The sequence below is a fragment of the Cibotium barometz genome, chromosome 16 (genome assembly GCF_041138505.1).
Source record: "Cibotium barometz isolate CiBa-2024 chromosome 16, ASM4113850v1, whole genome shotgun sequence".
Taxonomy (NCBI): domain Eukaryota; kingdom Viridiplantae; phylum Streptophyta; class Polypodiopsida; order Cyatheales; family Cibotiaceae; genus Cibotium; species Cibotium barometz.
In genome coordinates this window covers 51,675,103-51,684,123 of record NC_141061.1, presented here as the reverse complement: position 1 = coordinate 51,684,123, position 9,021 = coordinate 51,675,103, and positions in this window count along the sequence as shown.

Genomic DNA, 9,021 nt, shown 5'->3' with positions numbered 1-9,021 from the left:
CTTGAAGTTGGTCACTTGAATTTTGGCACAATTGTTGTTCCTTAAAAGGTGAGAGATGGTGTGAAATTTTCCAAAACTTGAGGCCCCTATCAAAAACGTATGTGAGGGGTGCAAACCCGCATCATTCCCGAATGATGGATTAGGGCTATGAAATTATAGCTTATACATAGTGATGTATGTGGTCCTATGAGGACACCATTGATCAAGGGATATCTCTACTTTGTGACTTTTATTGATGGTGACTAATCTAGGCACACGCGGGTGTATCTATTGAATGTAAAATCAGAGGTTTTACATGCTTAAAGCACTTTATTTCTATGGCTGAAAACGTGTCTACATATAAAGTTGGTACAGATCGAGGAGGGGAGTATAAGTTTCATACATATATATGGTTGAAAGAGGCATAAAATGTCAATGCACAGTGCCTTACATACCTCAACAAAATGTTGTGGTTTGAGAGGAAGTATAGATCTCTCATGGAGATGGCACGTTGCATTGTTAAAGGCCACGGTTTGCCTCATGTTTTTTTTGTTAAAGGTAGGTATGCGTGCCACTTATGTGATAAACAAATACCCCACCAAGACCTTGTAACCCTTATAAATATTGGAATGGCACAAAGCCCTTTGTGGCTCATTTGTGAGTTTTTTATTATCTTGCTTATGCTCTTGTGTCTGAGCAGCAACAACATAATAAGTTGGATGATAAGGCAGTAAAATGCATTTTTGAGGGATATAGATCAAAAAGCAAAGGGTATAGACCCTACCATTGGACCACCACAAGGTATATTTTGTGTTGTCTTTATCAAGAACTCAGTTCAACTTGTGTTTTTATTACAAAAAAAACAAACAAAATGTATGCTCATAGGACACCTTTGATACACTCCTATCTTTGTATAATCCAAACAGCCATATGTGGAGAAAATGAATGCTCAACAAAGTGCTACGAAATCAGCCCATACCGATTGAAAATCACATTGAATTTCAACCTACATATTAGCATAATTGATGAAGCAATTGTGAATAATAAAGTGGATGAGGAAAGTGCAGCCATACAAGCATCCAAGAGTATGCCAAAATGGCTAGTGCGAACATTGAGGGATAACAAATTAGCTACTCATTTACCTAGCAAGACATGTGCAGATTCTCATCATTCATTTCATTCTTTTTTGTAGATCATGCTCTCATTACCAGTGTATGCGATGAAGAGGAACTTGTTTCCTTTGAGGAAGCACAAGAAAATGATCGTTGCATGCAAGCCATAAAGGATGAGTACTACTCAAATCTAAGAATGAGACTTGGTATTTGGCATATTTTCCTTATAGTAAAAAGGCCATTGGTATAAAGTGGGTTTATAAGTTTAAATGTAAAGCTAATAGTAGCATAGATTGGCCACTACAAGGGCAAGGCTTGTTATAAAGGGTTATGCTTAAGAAAGGGTATAACCCTTTTCTTGAGCAAAGGGTTATGCTCAAGAAAAGGGCATAGATTATGGTAAGCCCTTTGCCCCCATGTCTCGTATGACTACAATTTGGTGTATTATTCATTGGTAGTGCATCATGGATGGAATATACATCAGTTGGATATTTAAGGCTTCCTTCTTGAATATTGAATTACATGAGGGGATTTGTGTATCTCAGCCTCCTCAAGGGACACGAGTCTAAAATATGCAAGTTAAGAAAAGCTTTATATGGCCTTAAGAAGGCTCCCATAACATGGTATGAGAAGATAAATGCATACTTGGTTGCAAATGGTTTTTGCAACCAACAATCCAATGGCTGCTCGAGTACCCTCTATGAAAAGAGCAACAAATATTATTTATTAGTCATAATTTTATACATTGATGACATATTTCTCATACGCCCTAATAAGGAGAAGATTTTAGCCATTAAGGATGATATGCACATGTCATTTGAGATGAGATATTTGGGCTCATTGCATTATTATTTGGTCATACAATATATGCAGCATGATGATATGGTATTGTTATATTACAAAAATCAAAGTTCATAAAGAGATTGCTTACATGGTTTACTATTGAAGACTGTAAGCCTATTATCGTGTGCTAGGCTAAGTCCCCAAGATGCTCTCTAGGATGTAGTTGAACCATTTAATTAAACACTTTATCAGTATGTTTTTGGGTGTCTCATCTATCTATGCAATACAAGGCCACACATTCAATCTAGGGTCTCCTAGTTATGAATAAGTTTATGCATAGTCCCGGAAGTAAGCATTAGCACAAGCTAGCAAGCTACCAATACTCACTTGGAAAGTTTCCAAGTGAGTATTTTGATACTTACATTCCCTTGGGCTATTCTCTATGCTAAGGGGGCCCGTGATACTCAATTACATGTTTTCAATTTTTTTGATTGGGCTAGATATTATGACACGCAAATGCCCACCACTAATGCCTTTTTCTTTATCTTGGTGATTCATGTATATCATGGCTTAGCAAGAAGAAGCTGATGGTGGCCATTTTGAGCTATGAAGCTCAGTAGATGTTAGCTTTCATAGTAACTATGGAGCGTGTATAGCTCAGACACCTTTTGACAAGACTTGGTGTAACAGTTTTGCACCTCAATCTTTAATGGTAGAACTAGAGTGTGTAAGTGAGTGTGTACACACACTTTGAGGGATTTACCTAAACGCTTTAAATGTGCTGAAAATTTTGTATGCTAGTGGTTTTTCCTCAAGGCCTGTGCAAAGACCTACGCTCATTTAATTACCAAAAGACCACTTTCAAGTTGCGATGTAAGCAACTTTTAGGTTCTGGAAAGCCATATGCGAAAACTATGTCAGTGTCATACTTTTTACATACCCAAAGCCTATCAAAATTGGTCAAGGTTTGATATACGTAGGGTTTAGACATTAGTAGATAAGATGTGTACAAGCTCGTACATGTTGCTTGTTTGAGTGATGTCATTGTCCAATAAAGTAGCCATCCAAACCATAGTTAGTGCAACTTATTTCAAGGCTATATGCATGATCTTGACCACTTTTGGTCTCATCTTACCCTATTAAGTCCAGATGTGAACAATTTTTTATCATTATTCCCGAGCTAAAAATAGCTTTTTCTACCTCAAAATTGACTCTCCTTTGTTTTGCAAGGTCTTTTACTGACCCTATATTAGATCTCATCTCATTCTAAGCATGACACATGCCAAAAATAGTAAACTATCAAAATTGGGTATTTTCTTTGTTACTAAGTGTGGACCTTGCCTATGGGTAGCCCCTTGCTAGAGTTATCAGAATGGCTTGATGCTTGATATTGTTATGCTCCTTGATGAAATAAACTACCATCCTTGATAGTACTTTCATAACTTTCCAGACGACAGCTTCATAACTTTCTAGTGACAACTAATGCTCTTCTTTTATCCATACAATTACCCGTCTTTGATAAAAAAGAAACCAAAGAGAGGCAATAGTGCCTTTAAGAAAAAGATCGAACTAATGTGTACTTCATGTGCTCAACTGCTAAAGGAGTTGACATGTACTTAAATTTTCTTTACGTTTGTCAATTTTTGAAGTGAAGTTTTTATTTTGTTTTCCTTAGAGTTATTAAATTCTTAGTATAATGTTATCACATACCATATGTAACAAATTAATTGGAAGAGCCTCACAGCTTGGTTTTTTAATAAACGTCAATTTCATAGTTTCCTTCAGCTCCATATGTATAGGCTATCTTTCATCCAATCCCATAAGTCCCTCCACAAATTTGTATTATTTTAAAGCAGAGTAGCAATTAGCACTCACACCTTGATCGATAAAAATCTATAACCTAGAAATATCTAAAACTTTGTGCTTTGTTTCACTTGGTCTCATGGGCTATGCTCCATATTGATAGGGGATTTTTCTTCAAGTCAGCTTCTATTGAATTCCATGTAATAGCCTGATACTCTACTAGTAGGTAATCATTTATGGATGGTACTTATGCACCGAACTTCTGTATCAGCTTTATGATTTATATGCCACCTCGATCTAGTAGTTTTTTATTGTTACTTTTTCTATTTAGCTCTTTTTTTTGGGTTTCACTACCTAAAGGGCTCCATTCATCACCAAAAGGCAATTTGTGTATGTGTTTCTTAGGCACCCACCAAAATAAGTTTGAACCTTTAGAAGAACATGGATTCAAGATTGCTCTCTTAGCCATCCATTTGTATTTGCTGACCTTTTCTAGTGGCTTTTTTGTACGATGAGAGGTGGGTTTGTATGTTCACTAGATACCAGGAGAGTGTCTGGTTCTTTAGGTGGCAACAAGATTTCTATAGCAAGTTTTGGCTCCACTAAATGTATAATAGTCTCTAAAGTTACCTTAGCATTTCTTTAGAAACCCCTAGGTTCTTGAACTCCTATATTTAAACATATCGCAAGTATATCATTAGTCAAATAAATAAATACTACACCACTCGACGGTAGCTTCATTCTCATGGTATGCTCTTTCCATTTTAGGCTACTCTTTTGACATTTCACTTACATTCATTACATAAAAACTAACTTCCAAAAGGTAACATGGTAGGAAGTAGTTAATATGCGGAGGTATTTAGAATCATAATAATTGAATGAACTCAAAACCAAACTTGATTCCTTTAGTTATAGTTTCCCCATTCTCTCCCATGTGTCATAGAATAGAAGGTTTTTATTAGCTCCACAATCCAAAAGGCCGAGGTCCAGGAAGTTTTTTGTTTGTGTTGGGAAGCACAACCAAAGTCTACCACAAGCAACATACTCATCATCATCGTTTGGATCATGGGTTGTGTTTTTAGCTTTATAGATATATGCCATGGTCTATTTCAATTTGTTTGTTTTGAATGAGATTTAGATTCAAATTGTGCTGATTTTTTCTCCCTTTTTTTCTATTGTGTTTTTTTTGGAGTTCTTTTAACATGGATTCGGTCAAAGGTCCATAGAACGTTCGCAATTTGCTTCCATTCACACAAGAATCGAATCCAGTGTTTCTAGCCTTATGGATCTAAAGATTGTTAACTCAAAAATTCATAAGGGTCACATACCCATTAATTTAATCTTTCCTTTGTTCTTTCTCACCGTATACACGAGTACTAAGTCTCCTTCCTTAAACTATACCAATTGTCAATAACCAAGTCTTTCTATGAAGTTTCTCCACATAAAGTCCATAATTGGCACATAGTCTTATCTCATCCATGGTTATTCTAAATGAATTTGTCTTTTTTAAAGATCATGGATGTCAAGCCCTACACCCATTGCTACTCTAAGAGATGGTACTATAATTTCCATGGGTATCACGACCTCTGAGACCTATAAACTAGATGGAATGGAGTATCTATAATTGCAATGTTGTATGCAATCTTTTAAGCACACCAAAAAGTAGCCGACTGGCAACTTTCACTTCTAGTCATTCCATTTATCATTCACAATCTTTGTCAATATGGTGCACACGATTTTTGTTATTACGAGCTTAAAGTGGAGGATAAATAAGAGGACCCATGAAACAAATTGCTCAAGCTCACAAGATGATTGGTACAAACTACTACATAGCACTGCTATAAATAGAAGGCCAATGACAAAACAAGGATCATTTGGTACAAACAATTGCAAAGAAATAACTTCTCAGAGCGCTTCTACAAGTAGAAGGCCGATGAAAAACAAAAGGATCGTGTAACATTATGATGAAGAGAAGATTAAGAAACTATAATATGAGGTAAAGAAATCAAAAGAACAAGACAAACTCATTAATGATCTTGTGTCAGAGGAAAAAAAGATAATTTTAACTAAACACTTTGTCAATTGTAACAAGATCATTGGGGACCTGGAGTGATGAGTGCTGAATGAGTACATGAAAGAGAAACCATAGAAGCAGAGTTGGACAAGGAGGCATTAAATGATATAAACTAGATCTTGGAAGCAAAGATAAAGAATTAGAAGATAAGAGTCTGAAGCTAGAGGAAGAATCCCTAAAGGTGACAAAGCTATCATCATCACAATGTGATGAAATGGAAATGCAACTTTGAAAGGTTAAGGAAAACTTCATATAGCTTCAGAAACAACAAGAACAAGAGAGGAAAACTGCTCAATGAGACAAGGAAAATGGAAGGAGTTGACTTTGCAGCTAGAGGAAACAAAGAAGGAAAGCCAAAAGTTCAAAGATAAAACCAAGGAGGGAACAACAAAATTGGAATCTATACAATATAGGCTTGTATAACTTGATGAAGGGGTATCTCCTCCGGGGGTGCTAGTCACAGGTACTCTATTGAAACAATTTCAAACCACACTAATTGGTTAGCCACATTAGTTATAGTCTCTAGGACCCCCTCTTTAACTCAATTTTTAACTTCTACTTTGCACCTCTCTATGGCTGAAAAAGAAATGGAGTTTGAGTCACCAATATAGTATAAAGACAAAGGATCGAAAAATATCTATGTATAACACACCTATTGATGACCATTTTCCATAACAACATAGAACTAGAAGATCCCATTGACATTTTTTTAGCCCCAATTAATCCCATAGTACTTAACTTCAGAGTGTGGTTCACAATCCTCTTACACTCATAATAATTCCCTGAAGATGAAGAGTTCATTCCTTTAGGCTTTTGCTAGAGAATCTAGTCTTTAAATCCCAGTATCCTAGGGAGCACATTTCACATAGCTTGACCTAGATGAGGATCTATGGACATAATGAGGCTAGGAACTGTTACCTTCATCTTAAAGCCATACAAATGTAAATCATAAAGACATAGAGTGGATGGTTTGGAAAATGTCTAGGCATAGCACACCTGCGCTATTGATGGCCATTTTTCATAATGACATAGAACCAGAAGATCCTGCTGATATCTGTTGATATTTTTTTGTCCCAATTCTTCCCATAGTACTTATCTTCAGAGCATGGGTTAGAATCCTCTTGCAATCATAATAATTTCTTAAGGATAAAGAGCTCGTTCCTTTAGGCTTGCTAGGGAATATAGTCTTTGAGTTCTAGTGTCCTAAGGAGCACATATTTCACATAGCTTGACCCAGATGAAGACCTATAGACATTATGAGGCTATAAATTGTTATCTTCATCTTCAAGTCACACAAAGTAGCTCTTAATAACCTTTAGGCATACAGAAATTGTATAAATTATTGTGAGATATAGGGTGCTAGGGAGTTCAATCATATTCATTATCTTAATTACCCGGTCCTAGAGATAGATGAGGCAATTCAACTAGAGAAGTCAACATAAACATATTTTTAGGGTAATCCCCAAGACCCTGATGTGAATAAGAAAGTGAAGAAGCATATGTAAAATTTAACCTACCCTTCTTCTTCACCCTCAAGCTTGCAAAACCAAGGCTCACATATAAGTCATCTGAGTGAAGGGGAGAAGCTAGATAAGTATAAGGATTCTTTGCCAAATGAAAATGTTCTTAATGAGTCACGAGTAGTACTAATTGAATATCAAGAGAAATAAATAATTACAAAATGAGTCATAGGAAGTACCAATTGGATATCATGTAGCAAAACCAGGAAAGCAATGACTACATAATGTTCAATATGCAATCTATGAACTGGAGAAACTTTAATGGAGCCTGCACGTGAATATAGAAGGGGAAGCAAAGCAAGACCTCAAGTACATAAGAATCTAGGAAAGTCATGATTTCCTTGATTCAAGAGAGCACTTCAATCAAGAGAGAGAAATGTGGCACAAGAGGAAGGAAGTGGTAGCTTAAAAATTTGAGAACATGGAGCATTCATTAGAGATTTTTAAGGAGGAATCTTAAGGAGGAAAGGCCCTACAGATCTTGGAACATTGGGTTGGCAGATAAAAATGTGTGCACTACAAAATAAGAATGAACATATGATGCTGTTTTAAAATTTTTGTTATCACTATGCAATTAAGCTTTCAAGATCTAACAAGAAATAATGTGCTAACTATGATGTCTTATCTCTCACATTGTGCCATGCCACACTAGTCTTTGGATCATTCCTTTATGATACAGATTGAGAGACATTCATAACTATGTGCTCGCTTATGTTTAACCTTAGAGATTTTCTAGAATCCTCTTACTTACATAGGTATGGAATGAAGATGTGAAACCCCTGGTGTACTGGCTACTCTAGTGGAATTATACTACTACTACAGTTAATCAGAATGGATACATGATAGTATTTGGTGGCTAGATGTGAAACCCTTGGTACTACCGGCATAATTATACTACTACCACAATCAATCAAAATGAATACATGATAGTAGAAGTTTATGGAGTTCAAGAAGTCAAATAAGTTTACCATCACTTCCTATAATCAAAGTATGACAGGTGGGGAGGTGAGGTAGTTGCTGATCACATCCAGGTTTCGAGGTGGATGACGATGTCTTTATAGAGCCTAAACTGCAAGAGGGAACCCACCCATACCTGTTGGATGCGGATGGGAATCCCATTTGATGTTGTTGAGTGTAGTGAGCTTTTGCAAGGTAGGACTAGAGCTTCATCTATATCACTCACTTCATTGCAATTCATTTCAAGTAGTGTAATCGTTCTATATTCATTGTATTTTTTATTTTTCTTTGTTCATATATATATATGTAAATGAAAGAAGTGTGTATGGCAGGTGGTTACTCGAGATGTTTAATCAGAGATTGAGGGTATGTAGTTCTAGATTGCTTTGTCAGAACTGGGACCCTTGCTAGAGCATGCAAGGGACTACATCGGCATTGCATCAGCATGAAGGGGGATGAGGTGTTCTTCAGTTCTTATATATGACCTCTTTTGTAGGCTCCCGAGGATTTAGGACAACCGTATTTCAAGGGAGACATCAGTGATTATGCTCGACAGGAGCAGTAGAGAGGGACATGGGGACCTCTTCTCCCCATATTCAGCACCACCCTCCTCCACCCATCCAATTACCCCCATGAGCCCAAAAAGGTCAAGTGCCTTGTCATTGCCACTAGGTGTTCCATTGGAGGCCCCATATGGACTTATCATGCCACATATGTTCCCCATGGTGCATCTTATGATGTCTTCATCATGGGGGCATGATGTCTCAAAATTGCGAGGCTGCTATTCCCACCT